Raw genomic sequence first — 25,210 nt, forward strand, 5'->3', positions numbered from 1 at the left:
CCCTTCCTCCACACTAACCAATTTACAATCTCAGTGTGTCAGAAGCTTGTAAATTATGTTGTATCTATTAATCCTAGTAATCACAGCACATTGTATAAAAAATAGACATTCTTTCTAAATAATCATTAAGTACAAGTTCAAAATTGAGTAAGTCACAGTTGGTGGGCACAGAGACATAGCTAACAGTTAATAATGGGCTCATCTGGTGAACTTCAAGTTCTTCTTTAACATTATATGATGAGGGTCGTGGGTGGGCAGTGAGGATGACAAGCCAGTCAAGAAAGAAGCAGTTTTAATTTTTGTTCTTTTAAAAAAAATTTTTCCCATAAGTTATTCAATTCCATTTAAATATTGCAAAAAGCTGAATTGCAAATGTTAACCTAAACATGAATTAAAAACGTTGATATTTTATTTAACCTAAAAATAGTAATTATGGATAGGCTGCTTTTATGATTATCATGTTTAAAATATATCATTTTACATTGGGAATACAGGGGGGATTGTCACTGTGATGTTATAATAAGAAAATTTGTTTTGACTGCATTAAAAATACAGAAGATGATTATTGCAATATAAGGGGGAAAGTTGTTTGCTTTTGACAGTCTGTCAGTAGATGTAGCCTAGGAAGAAAAGTATGGTAGCCGCTTTATATAAAGCAGTAGGAGAAGGACACAAGCTCAGAGAAATTTTTCCCAGCTGCTGTTATTAAAGAAATTCTTTTATAGAAGAGAGGCTGCTTTTTTTTTTCTTTCCGTTTTTGCTTCCATCTCTGAATCCTTTCCTTTCATGTCGCATGCAAAGCGTCTGTGCATGGCAGCCTGTAACTTCTGTTATTGAAACTGCCAACTGTTAAAATGGATTGAGTTGAACCAGAAGAGGAGAATGGCCCCACTGAGGCAAATGCATTTCTACACCCCTCTTTAATAAAATATTGTAAGGAATAGCTAGAAAGTTTCCCCTCAGACTTCCATCTAAAATTGTTAGATTGTAGCTGTGTGAAAGAATCATTATTGACTCCTGTCAGACAGTTTTGGAGAGGAGGTGAAGCGACTTGTCTGCTGACTTTGTGTGCTTTGTCAAATCAGGCACTTCGAGCAGAAGTACGAAGTGAAGGCTGATATCAGGCAGTGCCTTGAAGCAGGAACTTGGGCTCATCTCCTGTGACTTGCTTTCTTTGCTTTTATTCTTTCCTTTTTTTTTTTTTTTTTTTTTAAGTAATCAGATTGGACTGTAAAATGATGGGAATATGACTGGACACAAACACATTTATTGCAGGCTCAGCAGCCGTTACATATCATTAGTGAAAGGAGGCAAGGGGCAAAGGGAACCATTTTGATGTCACTTTCATTCTTTTTAAGGACAGATGCACTCACTGATGGGAAATAAACCGGCATCTGTAAAATTTTAGAGACTGGTAATACTTTTATGCCCCCCTTTCCTGTAAGTAAACATATAACTTTTTAATAGTCATTAATATAAACTGAAAGAATGGGTGATGTTGGACTTGCTTTTAAAGATGCCAATTATGAAGCAACTATGACTTATCAGAATCAGTATATTTCTGTACCAAAATAGTACATCCTTTTCTTTCCTAGGTACATACTACTAGTAATGTACCACTGTGGCTAAAGTTAATGTCAAAATCCAGTATTTCAAAGGTGATACGTTTTTTATTAACAAATATAATTTGACCTTAACTTTCCATATATACAAGGTCATATTCCTTACACATCAACTCTAAAGTTAGTCCCGTTTTCTGACATTTCTTGTCCTTTATTCTCCTTGCCAAAGAATCACTGTAATTGGCTTGCTCTGCAAAGTGGGGGGTTTTTTGTTTGTTTGTTTTTGTTGTTGTTGTTTGCGCTTCTGAACATTAATTGTTTTAAGGAACTGAATGTTTTACAGCAGGAAGTGCAAGGTTTAACCTCAGCCACTCCCATGCCCCTACCCCCATTGCCAAATTCATGCTTTCTGTTTTGAGTGAAATTCCAGGGAAGAGCGAAATTGCTAAAATGTAACTGGTCCCAAGGAGTAATCTAGACAGAGGGGCCCATTCCAGGAAAGACAGTGTCTGTGTCCCAGCATAGAACCTGGCCCTGCCCTACTTCCAGGCATCTTACACATCCTCATAGTCATTTCTTCTGTATTGTGATTTTTTTAAGTGAAGCACTTTTAGATGTCCCATATGGTTTAAAACAAATCAGAAATTCATGTCCTAAATGTTTCGTTAGTCAGAATAATTAAGTTGATCAGTTCTGGGAGCAGTGGAAGCAAAATAATGGGGTCACTGAAGCAGTCAGGCTCTAATGGGAACCTGGGCTCATTCAGATATCAAATCTAATAATTGTTCTACACCTGTACGCACAGTCCCATTGAGCAAATTCACATTAAAGGCTTAGTGGAACACTTTCCATGCTGTGGTCCAAAGGGACTTGCTACTGTTTTCACAAGAAAGCGCTGAATATTTTTTGGCAATACGTTTTTTGTTATGTGTTAACGAAGCTCTTTGTGTGTATGTCACTGCCCTATCCCTACTTAGGGAGGGAGATATGTATAACCGGGAATGGTTTTCTTAGCAGCGAAAGACAATAAAAGTGCCCTCAAGCATTTGCCACCTGGAGGCAAGAATATGAGATGATTGAACTCACTGGATGGGGTGGAGTGGGGAGAGTTTTGTTAAATAACCCATGTAACCTGGTAGAAATGAGGATCACTTAACTCTTTCCCTTCATAAAGTAAAGTGCTGTCAAGCATGATTTTGGTTATTGAAGTAGAAGGGAGCAATTAGGCATTTTTTAGTAATGCACTCTTTCATTTCTCCTAAGTCACTATATGACTGTAGCAGCAAATTGACTGCTTTTGATTCTCCTACAAGATATCTAAGGAGAGCTGACAGACCTAAAAAAAAAATTTAAGATCTAAAGGGTGGAAAGATGAATTTAATTGTGTCCTATAATGACCGTTGGACTAACAGATCTTCAATAGAACTCTCTCATTGGAGGCTTCAGAGCATACGGGGAAATTAAAAGATTTGCAGTATATCCTGAACAACTATGAAAAAGATATGGCCAGTCCTCTTTACCAAAAAAGGCCATCAAAGCTGAATTAACTTGCCTAAAGAATAGTTTTAATATACACACACAAAAAGTTACTCATGAACATTATGCTCTAATATTTTCACGTTCTTTGCGGATAAAGAAAAGAACATATTCACCTGTGTATTTATTCAAAAAAATCACTTCTTAAGTGCCTGTTATTTTTCAGGTGCCAAGGAAACAGATGCAAATGGCAGTTCCTGCCTTTCCAGAGCTCCCAATGAAGTGAGGGAGACAGATAGTTGACACAGGGACAGTCACAGTAGAAAACTTGTGCTGAGGAGGACTTCCCTGGTGGCGCAGTGGTTAAGACTCCGCGCTCCCAATGCAGGGGGCCCTGGTTCAATCCCTGGTCAGGGAACTAGATCCCACATGCATGCCACAACTAAGAGTTTGCATGCCACAACTAAGGAGCCCACGTGCCGCAACCAAGGGAGCCAGCGAGCTGCAAGTAAGAGCTGGCGCAACCAAATAAATAAATATTTTTAAAAATAAATAAATAAAATTATTTTTTAAAAATAGAAAGTTTGAGCTGAATCTTAACAACTGTGTAGGAGTTTCTCAGTCAGGAGAAGAAAAAGGAAGAGAAGCATGTCTCAGGAAAAGGAACAGCATTTACAGAGGCAATAGGAGAGCACGATATGCTCAAGGAAGAGCAAGTAGTTCAACGTTGCTAAAGTATAGGTGTGAGAAGCTAGGAAAATGAGCTGTCATGAGAGGTCTTGGATACTGAAGGAACTTGATTTTGTATTGCATGGGTGATGGGGAGTCATTTCTAGCTTCTTTTCCAGAATCTCCTAGCAATGTGGAGGGTTGATTGAGTCGGGGTGAGGCTAGAGGCAGGAGAGATTCAGTGGGAGTCTATTATAAGAGCCTAGGCAATGGAAGAAGGCCTACACTAGAGCAGTGGCAGTGGAGATGATGAAGAGAAAGAAATAGATCCAAGAGTGATTCAGGAGTTAGAAGTGACTGAACTTGTTGAACAATTGGATATGAAGGTGGAAAAAGGGAAGGAACCTAGGGCAATTGTTGGTTTTTTGTGTTTTTGTTTTCGTTTTTATGACTTAATGTATGGTGGCTATATTAGTTTTCCAGGCCTGCTATAACCAAGAACCATAGACTGAGTGGCTTAAACAAAAGAAATTTATTGTCTCATAGTTATGGAGGCTGCAAGTCCAAAGTCAGGGTGTCAGCAGGGCCATGCTCCCTCTGAAGGTGCTAGGGAAGGAACTGTTCCTGACCTCTCTCTTAGCTCCTGGTGGTTTGCTGGCAATCTTTGGCATTCTTTGGCTTGCAGAAGCATCACTCTGATCTCTACCTTCATCTTCACATGGCACTTTCTGTCTCTAAATTTGTGTCTGTCTCTAAATTTCTCCTTTTTAATAAGGACACTAGTCATATTGGATTAGAACCCATTCTAATGACTTCATGTTAAGTTAATTACCTCTGTAAAGACCCTATCTCCAAATAAGGCCACATTCTGAGGTAATGGGGTTTAGGGCTTCAACATAAGAATTTGGAGGGGGGACCCAATTCAACACATATCATGGCCCCATTCACCAAAATAAAGAAACATGAAAGGAGAGAATAGGATCAAAGGAAAGGAAATCAGTTCAGTTTGGATACTGAGTGTGAGGTAGCTTCGGAACAATCAGGAGAAATGCTTAGAAGGTGACTGAAACTGGAGCCTAGGAAATGTAGAATTGAGATCCATTAGCCTAAAAGAGATAGAGTAGAGTAGTTGAAGTTTTGCAAGTGGATGAATATACCCATGGAGGGTAGCTCATGGAATGTATATAGAGTAGTATGGGAAAGGGCAAAGAATAAAACCCTGTAAATTACTAACATATAAGGGACAAGGAAAAGAATGGTAGCTTATAAAAGATACAGGGAAGCATCAGGCAAAGAGGTAATTTGAAAATTAAGAAAGAGTGGTAATATAAAAGCCAAGAAAGGAGAGATTTTCATGGAAGGAATAATTGTCAACAGTATCAAGTGCTACAGAGAGGTCAAGGAAAATAAAAATTGAAAGAAAATTTCTAAGCCTTAAGGCAGGAATATGATAATGATTCAGAATAGGCCTATTCATAAATATGGTCATCATGGTACATGCCCTGTATTTTCAATAGAATTTCACTCTATTTGTATTACTAGAGAAAAGAATGAATTTATTTATACAGTGTAACATTTTATACGTATAGAAATTGTATTTTTCTACATGATCTAGTTAATGTATAAGAAAGTTTTCACTATTGGAGTATCTTTCAAAAGGTAGTTAATCCTGACAGATCAGACTCTTTTAGAAGCAATACAAGCAATTCTGCCTTGGTCTTGAAATTCTGATATTTATGGTTATTGTATTTTGTGACTAGTGCTCAGAAGAGGATAAAATAGAGCCTCTCAGAATGAGATTGTAATGCAGTTGGTTATAAGAAAGTCTTTTAAGGAAATATCCTTCCCTTCAAGTCGTTGCCTGTTTGTATGTGGTCAACATTGGAGCTCTCAGAGCTGTTAATGCCATTTTATGTACTACTTCACAATCTAACCATACATACTATCCTTTTCCCTCAATTCCCCTAAAAACACAAAGCCCTCTTCAGAGCCAATTTCAAACATTCACAATTAGACCCATAGTAAAAGAAAGTATAGAAAAGGTAGAGTTTGTAAACTATTTCTCATCCCTACAAATGTGTGTATGTGGGAACAAATGGCATATTTGTGTCTATAAATCCTCATAAAAGTTTTGTTCTGAGAAAGAACAGGAATATATTAAATGGCCATGTAGTATTGAGAAGACTAATAAAGAGATTGAAGAGATGCATTCTCGGCTATCATGGAACTATCATCTTGGAAAGGCAATACATGAAATGATAGTGAAAACTGTGAGACTGACTAAAATTAAAAGCTGAATTGTGTGGTACAAAGTCCATGCTCTTAGAGTCCAGAGGAGAGAAAGACCGAGGAAGGCTAGAGAGGTTAGGGAAGTGGGATTTGAATTGGGCTCTGAAGGATAGGTAGGCTTTCAAAGAGGGGAGGGAGAAGGTGAAGGTGGGCACCCAAGCAAAAATTTGGACTATGTATAGGTGTGTTCACAGAATAGTTAGAAGCCAACTGAATTAGATTTAAGGGTACGTAACAGAGAATAAGGGAAAATCTGATTGGATAGAGTGGGGTCTGTGTAAAAAAAAAAAAAAAAAAGAACATGAAAACCAAGTATGTAATCCATAAATTTCTCCTTTTTAGCTGCCACAAATTTTAGAGCCAAATTTATTACACATATAGTCTAATCTCCCTGAGCTACTGTTCACGTTTATCTTCAGATGCCTTATCTTGCAGTGAATTTCAATCTATCAGCCCTCCAAAGTTCTTTTGGAAGTTAACCTGTTATAATTTTTATTGCTGTTTTGTCTTTTTTTCACCACTTCAAATTAGAGTTGAGCCAGGTTAGTCTTGTTTTAAATCCACAGCAGCCTTTTGAGCTTGGGAGTAAGGTGTCTTTGGGAAGACGGCTCAGAAAGGGGGGATGGAGGATGACTTGAATGGATGACAATCTGGGCGTAGTGATTAGTTTAGCTAGTACCTTGTTTCTCAAATTTTAGTCATAGTAAAAGGTATCTGTAGATTCATTTTAATGGAAATCTAATTCTTTTGGGTCTCTGGTAATTGACCTAAAACTATTTTTAATATGTTGTTACTTAAATATTGACAAATATAAAAATAGGCATAATAAAGTCCTTATGCTTTAACAATTTGAATAAAACTATAAAGCAGATAAAAATAAAATTAACATTAATATGTCTACTGATTCTAGATTTAATAGTTGAAAGATTTAGCTTTGAACCCAGTTATATATTTTGACCTCATTGATACGAATGCAGAGAATCTCTCTTGTATAAGTAGACTGAACAAAATGGTATTAATCAAGGCTTTGTCATCTAACTCAGGATCATCGGACTCCACACTGAGTGAAAACTCTGGTATTGAGCAACTCTCAAATTCCAGTTTTAATAGGGTGTCAACTCGATAATTTTGTAAAGTTGTCTTGCTTACAGGAAGGTAAGGTTGGGAGTGAAATCTTCATAATATGGCTATCTAATCCATTTATTGCTGGAACCAGGAACAGAAAAAATTATTCAGTCCACATTTACCCCCTGTTTATTGCTAATTAACAGTTGCAAGTTGGTTCACAAAGACTACATTCTCAAAGTACATCTGCTTACACCCTGAAGACGGTACTGACTTCTTTGTCACAGGACCTTATATGTCCAACTTACCTACGCTATGGTGTTTAATAGTATCACCCTCTGGGATGAATCGACTCTGAAAAATTTTCTTTAGTCATATTATTGTGAAAGTTTCCTTAGTTCAGTACATCATGATGTTGCTTGGCTTTTAATATAATACACAAATAAACAAATGTATATATCCATGAGCAATACACTAGTTTCTTATAAGGTGATACCGAATATGCATATGTCAATATTTTTTACATAAAAATGAAAAAACAAAACAAAACATTCAATATACCTTGCTTTAAGAAACAATGGCCTAGTGAGCTTCGCTGACTATTTTTTAAATGCAGTTGACCCCAATATTAGGAATTGCATCATGTAATCCATTTCTGTTGTATTAGGCTCTTTTAGAACAGAAACTTACTCAGGACATCTTACGAAACAAAATGGGTTTCACTTCCTTCTGTGTGTCTCTTCATTCTGTTTGTTTTATTTCTCTTTTGACTGATTTATTACCCTACTGAGTAGTACCCTTCATCACAAGGTATGCCATGTGTTACTAGCCAGCCTATGAATTGGCTGCCCTTGAGGGGGCCAAGTGTCCATCGTGGTCCATTCATTGGCCTTTGTTGGTGGGGGGGAAGCCTATTCAGTGCTGCTCCCCTAAGTAAAAAACTATGAGCAGGACAGTTTCAGCTAGAAGTGGTGCTGGGCATGTCAGGCACAGTGACCTGAGATAACTGTTTTGCTCTATGAACACACCACATTCAGGATCGTGGGAAATACAAGTATAAGTTATATTCATTGCCTCCACTTACTCCTCAGCCTTCTGCAATATGGCGTCTTCTCCCCTTATTTTACTGAAATTGTTCTCATTAAGCTGTCTAATGACATATTTCTAAGGCTGATAGTTTTCTGTCTTTATTTTACTGCATCTTTCTACAGCATTTGATATTATTACTTATTCCATTTTTCAAAATATCTACTCCCTTGGATTCCATAATATGTGCTCCAATGTTCCATTCTGTACCACTCTGATTATTTGCTGTCTTCAAGGACTTTTCTTCAAGGACTCCTCTTCCTATGCCCATCTCTTAAATATCAGTGTTTCCCAGCAGTTGATCATCAGCCAACAGTTTTTCTCACTCTACATACTTTCCTGAGTGATGGCTTCAACTACCATCTATGATAAGTATCCCAAGTCTCTCATACCCTTTCCCGACCTCTCCCCTGAACCTCAGTCTTGTAATATTTAACTGCCTGCTGGACAGCTCCATCTGGATGTCTTAAAGACATCTCCAACTTGAAAAATCCCAAACTGAACTCATAATCTTCTCCTTGAATGCAACTTCTCCTCATATACCTGTCTTAGTCAATGGAACCACCATTTTTTCCAAATGTATAAGCTAGAAATTTTAGAGTTATCTTTAACTCTTTCTCTATCCTCCATGTCCAATTACTCCCTAATTCTTGTCTTGTCCCCTTTAAGCCTCTCCACTACACGATCACGAAATGGATCGATCTTAACAATTTCACTCCCCATTGCACATCTAAAGTCCGAGAGCCTTCTATCTGGATGTTACTTCTCTAGACTCAGAGCCCATAGTCCCCTTCTTTTAATCAACACAGATTGACTTGTAGTCACACAGACACATTTTTTTTCTCATGTCTTTTCTCCCTTTTCTCACAGTGTCTCCTTTACCTGGAATATATTTTTCCTCCAAGCTAATTCATCCTCATCTTTTAAGAATCAGCTAGAACATTGCCGTCTCTAGAAAGCCTTCCCAGAGATGCTTCCCTCTAAGGCTTGGCTAAGTGTTCCTTTTCTGTGCTCCTGAAGAGTATACCCCTAATCATAATACTCCGTGTAACTGTATTCTCATTATCTTTATATTCTACCCTCACTTCAGTGAGAATATCTTGATGGAAAGCTCTGAGACTTTTCGTTTTGTATCAGGGGATATAATGTAATTCAGGCTCTAAAATTTACTCACTGAGAACTGTGTAGCAGATTACAGAAGCCCTAACACATCTCATTACACTAATTTTTAAACCAAAGGCCCCAATCACTACCTAGTACCTGCCTGGAAAGAAGAGGCTGGCTCATTTCTCTCTGACACTATGACAGGCACGTGGTCAGTGTTCAAGAAAGGAATGCTGAAATAAATCGCAGGCCAGGTTTTGGACATAAGGAAATATACCTGACTTGGGAACAGACCCTGGTTATGACGGCAAGACTCCCTCTTTCCAGTGAATGGGTCTACTCAGGAAATCAAATTAAAGGTCAGCAGGTTGCCTGGTAAATCTGCTGTCCTACAGATCATCCAAAATGAAGATAAATAAGGAGACACAAGCTTTAAATGATACATTAAACAAGATGGACTTAATTGATATTTATAGGACATTCCATCCAAAAACAACAGAATACATATTTTTCTCAAGTGCTCATGGAACATTCTCCAGGATCGATCATATCTTGGGTCACAAGTCAAGCCTTGGTAAATTTAAGAAAATTGAAATCGTATCGAGTATCTTTTCCGACCACAACACTATGAGACTAGATATCAATTACAGGAAAAGATCTGTAAAAAGTACAAACACATGGAGGCTAAACAATACACTACTTAATAACCAAGAGATCACTGAAGAAATCAAAGAGGAAATAAAAAAATACCTAGAAACAGGGGGCTTCTCTGGTGGCGCAGTGGTTGAGAATCTGCCTGCCAATGCAGAGGACATGGGTTCGAGCCCTGGTCTGGGAAGATCCCACATGCCGTGGAGCAACTAGGCCTGTGAGCCACAATTACTGAGCCTGCACGTCTGGAGCCTGTGCTCCGCCACAAGAGAGGCTGCGATAATGAGAGGCCCACACACTGCGATGAAGAGTGGCCCCCACTTGCCACAACTAGAGAAAGCCCTCGCACAGAAATGAAGACCCAACACAGCCATAAATAAATAAATAATTAAATTTTTAAAAAAATACCTAGAAACAAATGACAATGAAAACACGACGACCCAAAACCTATGGGATGCAGGAAAAGCAGTTCTAAGAGGGAAGTTTATAGCAATACAATCCTACCTTAAGAAACAGAAAATATCTCAAATATACAATCTAACCTTGCACCTAAAGCAATTAGAGAAAGAAGAACAAAAAAACCCCAAAGTTAGCAGAAGGAAAGAAATCATAAAGATCAGATCAGAAATAAATGAAAAAGAAATGAAGGAAATGATAGCAAAGATCAATAAAACTAAAAGCTGGTTCTTTAAGAGGATAAACAAAATTGATAAACCATTAGCCAGACTCATCAAGAAAAAAAGGGAGAAGACTCAAATCAATAGAATTAGAAATGAAAAAGGAGAAGTAACCACTGACACTGCAGAAATACGAACGATCATGAGAGATTACTACAAGCAACTCTATGCCAATAAAATGGACAACCTGGAAGAAATGGGCAGATTCTTAGAAAAGCACAACCTTCCGAGACTGAGCCAGGAAGAAATAGAAAATATGAACAGACCAATCACAAGCACTGAAATTGAAACTGTGATTAAAAATCTTCCAACAAACAAAAACCCAGGACCAGATGGCTTCACAGGCGAATTCTATCCAACATTTAGAGAAGAGCTAACAACTATCCTTCTCAAACTCTTCCAAAATATAGCAGAGGGAGGAACACTCCCAAACTCATTCTATGAGGCCACCATCACCCTGATACCAAAACCAGACAAAGATGTCACAAAGAAAGAAAACTACAGGCCAGTATCACTGATGAACATAGATGCAAAAATCCTCAACAAAATACTAGCAAACAGAATCCAACAGCACATTAAAAGGATCATACACCATGATCAAGTGGGGTTTATTCCAGGAATGCAAGGATGCTTCAATATACGCAAATCAATCAACGTGATACACCATATTAACAAATTGAAGGATAAAAACCATATGATCATCTCAATAGATGCAGAGAAACCTTTTGACAAAATTCAACACCCATTTATGATAAAAACCCTGCAGAAAGTAGGCATAGAGGGAACTTTCCTCAACATAATAAAGGCCATATATGACAAACCCACAGCCAACATTGTCTTCAATGGTGAAAAACTGAAACCATTTCCACTAAGATCAGGAAGAAGAGAAGGTTGCCCACTCTCACCACTATTATTCAACATAGTTTTGGAAGTTTTAGCCACAGCAATCAGAGAAGAAGAAGAAGTAAAATGAATACAAATTGGAAAAGAAGAAGTAAAGCTGTCACTGTCTGCAGATGACATGATACTATACATAGAGAATCCTAAAGAGGCTACCAGAAAACTACTAGAGCTAATCAATGAATTTGGTAAAGTAGCAGGATACAAAATTAATGCACAGAAATCTCTGGCATTCCTATACACTAATGATGAAAAATCTGAAAGTGAAATTAAGAAAACACTCCCATTTACCATTGCAACAAAAAGAATAAAATATCTAGGAATAAACCTACCTAAGGAGACAAAAGACCTGTATGCAGAAAACTATAAGACACTGATGAAGGAAATTAAAGATGATACAAATAGATGGAGAGATATATCATGTTCTTGGATTGGAAGAATCAACATTGTGAAAATGACTCTACTACCCAAAACAATCTACAGATTCAATGCAATCCCTATCAAACTACCACTGGCATTTTTCACAGAACTAGAACAAAAAATTTCACAATTTGTATGGAAACACAAAAGACCCCAAATAGTAAAAGCAGTGTTGAGAAAGAAAAATGGAGCTGGAGGAATCAGGCTCCCTGACTTCAGACTATACTACAAAGCTACAGTAATCAAGGCAGTATAGTACTGGCAGAAAAACAGAAACATAGATCAATGGAACAGGATAGAAAGCCCAGAGATAAACTCACGCACATATGGTCACCTTATCTTTGATAAAGGAGACAAGCATATACAGTGGAGAAAAGACAACCTCTTCAATAAGTGGTGCTGGGAAAACTGGACAGGTACATGTAAAAGTATGAAGTTAGCACACTCCCTAACACCATACACAAAAATAAACTCAGAATGGATTAAAGACCTAAATGTAAGGCCAGACACCATCAAACTCTTAGAGGAAAACATAGGCAGAACACTGTATGACATAAATCACAGCAAGATCCTTTTTGACCCAGCTCCTAGAGAAATGGAAATAAAAACACAAATAAACAAATGGGACCTAATGAAACTTAAAAGCTTTTGCACAGCAAAGGAAACCATAAACAAGACCAAAAGACAACCCTCAGAATGGTAGAAAATATTTGCAAATGAAGCAACTGACAAAGGATGAATCTCCAAAATTTATAAGCAGCTTATGCAGCTCAATAACAAACAAACAAACAACCCAATCCAAAAATGGGCACAAGACCTAAATAGACATTTCTCCAAAGAAGATATACAGATTGCCAACAAACACATGAAAGAATGCTCAACATCATTAATCATTAGAGAAATACAAATCAAAACTACAATGAGATATCATCTCACACCGGTCAGAATGACCATCATCAAAAAATCTAGAAACAATAAATGCTGGAGAGGGTGTGGAGAAAAGGGAACCCTCTTGCACTGTTGGTGAGGATGTAAGTTGATACAGCCACTATGGAGAACAGTATGGAGGTTTCTTAAAAAACTAAAAATAGAACTACCATACGACCCAGCAATCCCACTACTGGGCATATACCCTGAGAAAACCATAATTCAAAAAGAGTCATGTACCAAAATGTTCATTGCAGCTCTATTTACAATAGCCAGGACATGGAAGCAACCTAAGTGTCCATCAACAGATGAATGAATAAAGAATATGTGGCATATATATACAATGGAATATTACTCAGCCATAAAAAGAAACGAAATTGAGTTATTTGTAGTGAGGTGGATGGACCTAGAGTCTGTCATACAGAGTGAAGTAAGTCAGAAAGAGAAAAACAAATACCATATGCTAACACATATATATGGAATCTAAGAAAAAAAAAAAACGTCATGAAGAACCTAGGGGTAGGACGGGAATAAAGACACAGACCTACTAGAGAATGGACTTGAGGATATGGGGAGGGGGAAGGGTAAGCTGTGACAAAGTGAGAGAGTGGCATGGACATATATACACTACCAAACGTAAAATAGATAGCTAGTGGGAAGCAGCCGCATAGCACAGGGAGATCAGCTCGGTCCTTTGTGACCTCCTGGAGGGGTGGGATAGGGAGGGTGTGAGGGAGATGCAAGAGGGAGGAGATATGGGGATATATGTATATGTATAACTGATTCACTTTGTTAGAAAGCAGAAACTGGCACACCATTGTAAAGCAATTATACTCCAATAAAGATGTTAAAAAAAAAAAATCTGCTGTCCTAGGGGGGAAAAAATGAGTGATTGGTTTTACTAGATGCATCGTTCAAGCCAGCCTAGAATCTCTAGAAATAATCTCTTCCTACCCCAGGGGACAAATCTGTCCAGACAACTGGAATCCTAAAGCAGAGATGTAGTAGAAAGCCTGGCAACATTTCTCTACTCATGGGATGGCAATAAGAAAAATAAATAAATTGCTATAAAAGATTTTCTTTGCTTCCCAAGAGCATAAGAAATACCCTCGCTCATGACCACTTGTGAAATAAATAAAAAGTCAGAACCTTGATAAATTCTGATTTCCTAACTGATCTTTATTAGTCTTTGTTTTTATATGCTAATCTGAAAAAGACTTTTATAAACATATGTTTGCATCTTATCCATTGTCCCCAAACTGGCTAAAACATGTCATAGTCTCCATAATGAGGCTGTCTAGACTTTAAAAAGTATAATAAGATCTTGATGCTGAAATCTGTAGAATGTGACTCTTACAATATCAAATACGAAAATGTTAAGCTTTTACTCTGTCAGGTACCATTCTGGTCCTTTTACGTTATTGCCTCATTTTGTTCTTGTAACTATCCTCTTAGTTAGGTATTTAAATATTATTTTCATGTTCACAAATGGGAAAATAAGTTTAGGAAAACATTGCTATTAAGCAGTGGAACAAAGATTTGAACCCATATGGTCATACACTGAGGACTTTGTAATACAAAATTATAAATAACCATTAAAGGTAGAAACCACTTTTTGCTTGAGGATTGTTGACTGATTCGTGTGTGTGTGTGTGTGTTTCACATCTATCAAAAGGTTAATATGGGCCAAGTACTAGATTATCTCATTCTGTTAACACCCTTCAATGTATGTACCATTATTATTTGCAGATTAGGAGACATGTTTAGGAAGAATCATTTTTTCAGATGCATAAATATGAGGGTAGCCCATTTCATTAGAAAACTGAGTCTAGTAATCTACATTAATACGTTCAAAGACTACATATACCAGTTAGCTTTACTTTATCCCATCCTCATTTGTTGCTCTAGTACAAATGTAGTAAGAAAGGGTATAATGATGCTTTGTGCCAAGACTCCCCTCTCCAACCTCACACCGCCTGCATTAACCAGGAAGAATAACCCAGTATGTATGTCTTATTGAAAATGGGTCAGTATTGTCCCCCATCAAAGGACAGACTTTATTTTTAATTTGTCATTTACTGGTAACATGTTGCTGAAAGGAATTTTTAAGTCTCATTTGATTTTACCATTGGAGTAAAACTCTCCAGATGATGCCATGACATACCTCCTCATCCTTCTGAATTTATACCTATCTTTTTGGATAGGCAATGTCTACACTCACTTCTTAAGACTCCAACTTTTAGAATTTAGAATCTAAGATTCATAATATCCTTTTATAAATGACAACAGTATATGAAGACAAATTTATTTGTGCCCTAAAACCAGCCTACTTGTAAGTCATTACTTTCTGACCAGGGAACATTCTGTGGCCCTTTTTTAAACAAAGCAGAAAATAGTACCTGACTGGTCTTTTTTTTTCCCCCCATTATAGTGTACTTAGTGATGGTGTTATCAACAGAGAATTCATGCAGATTATTGAATCCTAAACTGCCCTTTAAGTTGAGAACAGTATGTGCTTTTGCTCTGAAGGCTAAAAATTTTACGTCCTACCTAGGTTGCTTCCCTAATTTACCAAGTTAATCATGCTCAATGCCAAAAATTCAGACATGGAGAAATATAAAAAAGAAAACATGATCTCACCATTCAGAGAAACCACTGTTTTTATTGGTAGATAGCCTTCCAACTTCTAAAAATTATATTTTTTTCAGACTAAGAATATGATATACTCTTTTGTAACTTGCCTTTTCAGTTTATAATGTGGGCCTTTTTCTGTCAAGTACATGTAGATCTATATGATAATTTAGAAATGGCTGCATTGTATCCTAGTGTATGTGGGTCCCATCCTTTATTTATCGAATCCCAAGATGGACAGATAGACTTTTTATGATTTTCGCTAGTATAAACAATGTTGCAAAGAACATTGATGTACAGCCATCCATATTTATATATTTGTCTGATAATGTGAGGACTGGCTTTATTCCAGTAGACTTAAACATCAGGAAGGGTTCTTTGAGACTTCTTGTATGAGGGATAAGTTGCTAGTCAGTAACCATTTTTTATCATCTAAAGGCTCAGCCTGCACTTGGGTTGTGAATAGATAGATTGCCTTAGAAACTACAATTACAAAGGCACTTCTGTCAGTTATGAATATGACATTGAGAAGCTGTGTTTTAACTCTGTCCTAATTGCTCATATTTAAAACAACTGCTGACTGGCTTCTACCTTAAGGGACAGTTTATATTTTAAAACAATGGCACTGGCAGCTGCTAAAGTGTCTGTGATATTACCCATACAGGTTGCCTTTGTCCATACAACTGGTTAAATAATTAAGCACAGGCTAGCGTGGGGAACACTACTAATAGGAAGCACCTGTTTATAGTCTCACGGATTGTAAATTGTAGCTTAATATCTTCTCTCCTCAAAATCATAGCCAGTGGGATAGTTCTGTGATCCTGTCCTTTGGGAAATGGAAGTATGCAGGGGAAAGCCTGCCATTTCTGCCTTGCTGTAGAAGCCAGCGAGCTTACATAACCCCAGAGTACCCAGGGCTACTGAAGCTGGGGAGTTGGGCTGATTACTCTCAAACTTCCATCATCAGCAAGAATCAGGTAGCCCAGACCCAAGAGATAGGTTGCACACGTTAAAAACTAAAAGAGTAGATATATAGTCTTAGAATGATTTAGAAACAAAAGCAGATGACAGGTAAATATATTCTAGGTCAGCATATCAGCAACAAAGCTCAGGTAGATCACAAACAACTGCCACAGAAAATGACAGAGGATTGTCCATCATATGATCAAAGTTAGAGAAATGGCTGATGCCTAACGTTCTTAGTCATAGGGATCTCTGTCACACGTGGAATAGAAAGACACAGAGATGACAGGTGGTAGGAATGAATGACCCTGTATCCGCATTGTCATTTAACAGCTAGTTTATCTGCATCAACCCAAATGGTTGCTCAAGCTCTCATCTTGTCAAGTACTCTTGGCCCAGGTCACTGCAATCTCTGTTTGCCTTGATCAGCTCTTCTGCTGCCACTCTTAATAGTGCTAGCTAGGCTTCAACAACAGAACCTAACCAGATGATGCCAGAGGACCTCATTTCTGCTGGGTGGTTTTGTTGTGGGCTTTTTCTGGGTTGTTTGTTTATTTGTTTGTTTTGAAACAAAACTGCTGTCTTCTCTGTAAATCATTCAGGATTGTTTTTTTAAATACCATTAAAACTAAAATCACGTGTTTACGGAAACTACAAATCTGACCAGTTTGGTGCATTCCCTATCATTATTTTCCTCCATGTCCTAGAAAAAAATGGTTAAACATGTATAGAAATTCTGATTCTCCCTTTATACATCCATTGCTTTTCATGCCCCCCAAATAGGAACAATTTGGTAATTAAAATAGTCAGCAGTATAAGGAACCAGAACTCACTTTTTCTAATCAAAAATTAACAGCTACACTTCTATTTCCTCTTGTTGAAATCCCACCTGTCTGTTAAGGGCTAACTGGGATGAAGTTTTCCCTGACCCCCCAACTTCTACACTCAAAGGATATGATTTTTCTCTTCTCTTAACCTCCATTGTACGTAGACAGTAAGAGGTGCTATAAGAGACATGTAGTTAGTTTCATGTTATAGTTGTTTGTACATTTATCCTTTCCTTCCTAATAACTTATAAGGGTGCTTATTATGGTACTCTGCAGATATTTTATTCAGTAAAAATTTGTGGGTGGATGAAAGGGAGGAAGGGAGCATTTTCTTACCTTTGCCTATATTAATGGCAAATTAATGCCCTGTGTGTAAGCAGTATAGTGGAAGGTGAATTTGCAGGACCAGTTCCTGATTCATTGCTAATGATTGGATTATTACTTAATCAACAGACAGTTTTTGAGAAACCACTGTGTGTAACCCACTGTGATAGACACCTGAGCGGTTCTGTTACAGTTTGTGTAGTTTCTGCTGGTTTGCTCTTTAACGTAAGTTTCACATATCTAATATACTTGGGAGCTTTTCCAACTATTTTCTAACATTATTCACATTTTTATTTGTCGCCCTTTCCCGTATTTTCCAGATAGGCCGGCATTGTCATCAGACTTTCAACCTCGTAGAAAATTTGTCTTAGGGCCCGATTCCATTTCCTAGTGAAGAAGCGAACATAATGCATGGCCAATAAATAAAACCAAGGACATTTTAAAAAATCCTGTTCATTAGCTTTGACATTGAGTCCAAAGATAATCGATGGCAAGGTCTGTGGCAGTTGAAATACTGAATATACTGATTTTATTTTTTCTGTGCCATACTTTTCCAAAATCCCTTGAAATACTCAAGTTATCAATTAGGTAAATACTAGTCATTTAAAATCCCAAGAGGTTGGTTGTACATGTTATGAAAATATCATGTTTATGACAGATAAAAGTAAGCATTGCATATTTTCTACATTTGTAGCTTAACATGGATTAAGTTTTTAATGCCTTGAAGTAATATTATTGTACTATGTGGTTTTACTTTTATCACGTATTTCAGTCTTCTTAAAGTTGCTATAATTGAGTTTGTTTGATAATGTACCTTTATATTACTACGAGACTTGATAGTTTGCAAAATATGAGGTTCATAATAGAGATAGTCAAGTTACTACCAGGCAGGGAGGATAAGAAGAAAGTGAAATATAGAAAAGTGATTTAATCTCACTACTGCAGTTTTGTAAAATATAATTTGTTTTTCCCCAGCACAGCAGAGTTTCATGCTGATAACAAGCTACTGAATTAATAATAATAAATCCATTGCAACTATTGAGACTTTTCCTTTAATAACATAACGAATGCTGAGCATTAAGAAAAAGAAAGGCATTCTTTGTACAGATGTTACCTAGAGCAGATCTACATCCCCAAGCATAGGAAAAATGCCATCATACCCTGAGCAATATCAATGTGAAAATAATTTGTGCATCTCAATTAGAATACTGTATTTTCTACACAAAGGCATGCTGTTTCCTGGAACACATTTGCTTATTTTCCAATTGGAAAGATATTTAGGGGTCTATTTTGTTATCATTACATGTGCTTAACTCCAATTACAGTTAATGGGAGTTGTGTGTCTATAGTCACAGTAGCCTCTGAACTACTTTAACATTATTGCTTTCCATTACCATCCTCGTTAAAATAACTTTCATCTCTTCTGCTGACCTGAACTACCATGGTAATCTGGGTTTCTGTTTTCTTTGCGTGGATTTATTTGCATGTAATGAAGGATATAGATTACATAACATGGCCTGTTTCTAGTTTTGAAAACATTACGACGTCACTGAGATTAGAATAGGGTTAGAACTATTTAAGTAGAGGTAATGGGTTGGCTTCTAGGCATGCATTTTTGCACTAGCACCCTGTGTATACAATTCTGTTGGAATAAAATAATTTAATATATTTTATCACCTGTGGTATCTAGTGGAAACCAAATTTGTAAAACATATAAAATATATGAGAAAATAAGGTTTACAAGCTAGAAGCACTACACTTTATCAACAACAAAACTATACATTTAATTCCAATTATTCAAAATTTTGATGAAGCAAAAATAATGAGAATAAGTGTATTACAAAATCTCTAAGTAGAATTGGTGATGCTCTTTTCCTTAGTGCTGGCCTGTGCTGTATTTTCAGAAGAAAAGTGGTTAGCCAGCAGGAAAAAAAAAAAAAAAAAAGTGTCAGAAGACAGGGAAAGAGGCTTATTAAGTCTTTAAGAAAATGAAGAACCTGAGGAGAACTCTTAAAAACATCGTTAGGGACTTTAGAGTCACTTGACTCATTGGCACTCAGGAAATAGACATCTGCCTAGCCTTACTAGGATAGCCTAGTTAGTACCTATTGGGTTTGTTTGTCAAACTGTATTGTTTTCAAGTTGTTTTGTGATTATAGCATGATGTAGAGTTCTAAAATGTACCCTAAAAATACATGTTTGAAATGAAAATATAAATTATAGAGGATTATCTCCACTAGGTATTAAAACATATTATGAGACAAATAATGAAATCAGAAGTCATTGGCACAAAAATAGTTGGAAAAATACTTAAGTCAATGGCACAGAAATGTACCCTAGTATAGATAATTTAATATATAAAAAAGAAATATCATAGGGTTTCCCTGGTGGCACAGTGGTTAAGAATCCGCCTGCCAACGCAGGGGACACAGGTTCAAGCCCTGGTCTGGGAAGATCCCACATGCCGCGGAGCAACTAAGCCCGTGTGCCACAACTACTGAGCCCACGCGCCTAGAGCCTGTGCTCCGCAACAAGAGAAGCCACCGCAATGAGAAGCCCGTGCGCCGCAATGAGGAGTAGCCCCCCACTCGCCACAACTAGAGAAAGCCCGCGTGCAGCAACAAAGACTCAACACAGCCAAAAATAAATAAATAAAATAAATAAATGTATATTAACACACACACACACACACACAAATCTTTAAAAAAAAACAACAAAAAAAGAAATATCATGAATCAATGTAGAAATTCATGATTATTCAACAGATGATGCTGGAACAACCCATTTCCTCTTTGCAAGGAAAAAAGCAAGCAAGCAAGCAATGTGGAAACTTACCTGACATTGTACAACAAAATAAATTCTAGATCATTTAAATAAGTGTTAGAAAAAATCAAACCTTAAAGGAGAAGAGATATCAGGACTTCCCTGGTGGCGCAGTGGTTAAGAATCTGCCTGCCAATGCAGGGGACACGGGTTCGAGCCCTGGTCCTGGAGGATCCCACATGCCGCAGAGCAACTAAGCCCGTGCGCCACAACTACTGAGCCTGCGCTCTAGAGCCTGCAAGCCACAACTACTGAGCCCGCATGCCACAACTACTGAAGCCCGCGTGCCTAGATCCCGTGCTCCGCAGCAAAGAGAAGCCACCGCAATGAGAAGCCCGCACACCACAACGAAGAGTAACCCCCGCTCACCACAACTAGAGAAAGCCCGCGTACGTAGCAATGAAGACCCAACGCAGCCAAAAATAAATAAATAAATAAATAGATACATTTTAAAAAAAGAAGAAGAAGAAGAGATATAGTTGAATGTTTATCAAATGTCTCTGGCTAGAGAAAGACTTCCTAAGGTTAACAATAAAGGAATGGATCACAGTGTAAAAGATCGATCAATTTATTGGGCAAGGGATATGACCAGCATTTAAAGGAAGAAGTATAAATGGATAATAATATATGAAAATTTTCACTTTACTGAGATTTGAAGAAGGGCCAAAAGAATCAGATGCCATTAGTCACTTTTCATATTAGCACATTTTTAAAAAATTAATACCCAACAATAAGACAGACAAATTCATTTACTTACTGCCAATTGGGTTTAAATTAATACAAGTATTCTGGAATACAATTTGGACTTAATTTTGCATACCTAACAATGCCACTTCTACACATGATGTATATAATAATATATAAACTACAAGGATATTCATTGCAAGGCTTTGTATAATAGCAAAAACTTGGAAGCAACCTACATGTCCAACAGTAGAGAAATGGTTAACCAAATTGTGACATATTTATATAAAAAGAAGAGTATGTGGCCATTAAAAATCATGTTTTCAATATCATGTTTCAGAAGTTTAATGACATGGAAAATTTCTACAATAAAATGTTAAATGAAAAAGTAGAACACCAATTTGAATATATAGTTCGAGCTCAACTTTTTTTTTTTTTTTTAAAGACATTATTCTGTAAGTGAAGAGAACGAATCTAGTCAACAAACTGGCTGTCCTCCACCAAGAGGCTAGGCCCAAGCCTAATTCTGTTGCCACTTTCCTTCCAGTCGTTTCTAGTGAGTGAGAAACTGTATCAAGTCAGGATCCCCAAAAGCACAGAAAAAAACATAAACCGTTTTGGAATCATGGGACAGGAGGGAAAAAAGATGTAAGTTCATATGATATGATTTCACTATAACAGTCTAAAATAATTATCTTTCATCAGTGTTTGGCATACAAATAGCTACTCAATAGACATTTCCCAAAGCAACCTAAAGTTTTCTTGGTTTTCTTAGCCTGAGCTGTGCAAACCCCATCCTCTGTTTGCTCTTTTTGCTGGAAACAATGCCTGTCCATTGATGGTCAATCTGCCACACCATCATTTTTGAAGAGTTTTGGAGAAAAGAAAGCTCACAGTAAATTGCAGAGGCTTTCTTTTCCTTTGTTTTCTAGCCAACTAATTATCATTAAAACGGGATGTTTTGTAGCACAATGTGCAGTATATGCCAGGCACACTTATTTTATGTTACCCTATTGGGAGGGTATAGTTGCATTGTGTTAGGTCAACGTTGATACATCTAACGTGCCTATGAAGCACCAGGAAGGAAACAGTTCTTCCATAGACAACAGATGGATGCCTAGCCTGGGGGAAAATGAATAATGGACATGGTCTTTTTATCACATGTTTTCAATCTCAACTTGACCTACTCATGCAATATACAACACACAGCTCTGTACCTTTGGCATACACTCACTTTATTAGAGGAGTAATTAAACGTTCCCAGGTTACATTCCACAGGCTTGAGTCCTTTGGTCTATCTCACACCACGTTTTGTTTAAGCTTTATCTATGATATGCTTATTCCTCAGTTATCTCACTTTGACAAAGTTTTCAGTAGGAAGGAAATTAGCAGTGTAGATTTAGGTATGATCTGAAATTTTGTGACATTCAGATATTTCATGGATGATGTGCTTTGTACATAGTTGTTGAATAAATGATTGCATGAATGAATTTTAGAGCAATACAATAACAGGTTTAATCTATTCACTCAGGACTCCATTGGGAAGGTTTTGAGATGAATGCCAAATCAATTTATGCTCAGAAAAAGCATAAAGCTTCTTGCTCTTATGACAGTGGAGAAAGGCTTGAAAGTGGTTTGAGCTGGTTAACCTGATATTCACAATGTGCAGAATCATGTCACAGCTGGACCATGTATTTATATTCTCTTTTTGTGACAGATTGGCATATTGTTTTAGGTTTGGTCACCCCTCCTCCATGGACTGCACATTTTCATGTAACTATTCCCCTCTCTTCAATTTCACACTATGACCAGGTTACTGTCTGTAATGTCAGAATCTTTTCACCTTCACATAGGGCATCAAGCCTTTGGTGACCAAAAAGAATCTGATAGGGTGTGTATGCCCAACTATGGTGGATTTAGAGGGTACATCTTGGGATGGACATCTCAGGCTCTACTGTTGCATTAATCCTTGTGTTTACAAACTATAGAATCCCTTAATGAATTCTTAGACCATGAGGATACATTGGACTCTCTAGGCTTTCTTATTCACTGTGTTACCTCATGCATTCAGAAAATGGAAACAGAGGAACATTATGACAAATCATGTTCCCCCAACCTCTGATGAAATGTATTTTCCTGTATCTCATTGCACAATATCCCCAACAAGTATACACACATAGCCTGATGCCTCCCCCATCTTCCTCTCTTTCATTTCCAAAAACACAACAAGGCAAATTGGAAAGGGAAGCCACTACTTATTAACAAAGCCCTCCACATCACCTCAGGTAAATACATATTTTTTAAACTATTGACTTTTTGGAGGAGAGACTCCTATGTTTTTCCATCTGAGCTATTCTAGTATCAGTAGTGTTGGGAGAATAAGACTGGGTAGAAAAGTGGATTTGGTTCAGTCTGGGGCTCCTGGAGCTCTCAAATCATATCACATGGGCACCTGCCTCCTTCACCTATGTTTCCAAATAGGAAGTGCAATCACTGTCACAATCACCCAAAATACTCCATCACCCCAACAGCAATAATAACTAGCATTTGCTCTTTTCTCATAAATTTGATGCCAACCATGTGTCCTGACCTTATGAGGGTCAAACCACTGATCTTTTACCCATTAGTATTTAATGCTATAAATATAGAAGTTGTATTTTTAAATATTCAATGATTCTCAATCTCTGCCTCAAAGAAGGCATGAATCCAAGTATGAAAATTGCTATCATTAGATTGCGAGCTATTAGACTGTGAGAAGAGATGAATATTTATATTCATATATATCCATATTATATATACATATAACATATTATCATCCAAATTGCACTTCTACCTGATCCATACAGCTCTAGAGTATAAATATATTTTGTACCTAAAATAGTTTTAAAATACATACAGAGAATCGTAAATAAATCACAAAAACCCAGAGCATTCATTGCTGGCATTGTTTCTTTTCTCTTCTTTTTAACATCTTTATTGGAGTATAATTACTTTACAATGTTATGTTAGTTTCTGCTGTATAACAAAGTGAATCAGCTATATATATACATATATCCCCATATCCCCTCCCTCTTGCATCTCCCCCCCACCCTCCCAATCCCACCCCTCTAGGTGGTCACAAAGCACCAAGCTGATCTCCCCGTGTGATGTAGCTGCTTCCCACTAGCTATCTATTTTACATTTAGTAGTGTATATATGTCAGTGCTACTCTCTCACTTCGTCCCAGCTTACCCTTCCCCCTCCCCGTGTCCTCAAGTCCATTCTTTACATCTGCGTCTTTATTCCTGTCCTGCCCCTAGGTTCATTAGAACCCTTTTTTTTAGATTCCATATATACGTGTTAGCATACGGTATTTGCTTCTGACTTACTTCACTCTGTATGACAGACTCTAGGTCCATCCACCTCACTACAAATAACTCAATTTCATTTCTTTTTATGGCTGAGTAATATTCCCTTGTCTATATGTGCCATATCTTCTTTATCCATTCATCTGTCAATGGACACTTAGGTTGCTTCCATGTCCTGGCTATTGTAAATAAAGCTGCAATGAACATTGTGGTCCATGACCCTTTTTGAACTATGGTTTTCTCAGGGTATATGCCCAGTAGTGGGATTGCTGGGTCGTATGGTAGTCCTATTTTTAGTTTTTTAAGGAACCTCCATACTGTTCTCCATAGTGGCTGTATCATTTACATTCCCACCAACAGTGCAAGAGGGTTCCATCTCATCCACATCCTCTCCAGCATTTATTGTTTGTAGATTTTTTGATGATGGCCATTCTGACCGGTGTGAGGTGATACCTCATTGTGGTTTTGATTTCCATTTCTCTAATGATTAGTGACGTTGAGCATCCTTTCATGTGTTTGTTGGCAACCTGTATGTCTTCTTAGGAGAAATGTATATTTGGTCTTCTGCCCATTTTTGGATTGGGTTGTTTGTTTTTTTGATATTGAGCTGCATGAGCTGCTTGTATATTTTGGAGATTAATCCTTTGTCAGTTGCTTCGTTTGCAAATATTTTCTCCCATTCTGAGGGTTGTCTTTTGGTCTTGTTTATGGTCTCCTTTGCTGTGCAAAAGCTTTTAAGTTTCATTAGGTCCCATTTGTTTATTTTTGTTTTTATTTTCATTACT

General features: G+C 37.3%; 1 protein-coding gene across 4 annotated transcripts in view; it reads left to right on the forward strand.

The window, feature by feature from the left end:
* Positions 1–25,210, forward strand: part of DIAPH2 (diaphanous related formin 2) — an 857,286-nt gene that overhangs the window by 818,262 nt on the left and 13,814 nt on the right. The window lies entirely within an intron of this gene.

Source organism: Balaenoptera ricei, chromosome X (genome assembly GCF_028023285.1).
Source record: "Balaenoptera ricei isolate mBalRic1 chromosome X, mBalRic1.hap2, whole genome shotgun sequence".
Taxonomy (NCBI): domain Eukaryota; kingdom Metazoa; phylum Chordata; class Mammalia; order Artiodactyla; family Balaenopteridae; genus Balaenoptera; species Balaenoptera ricei.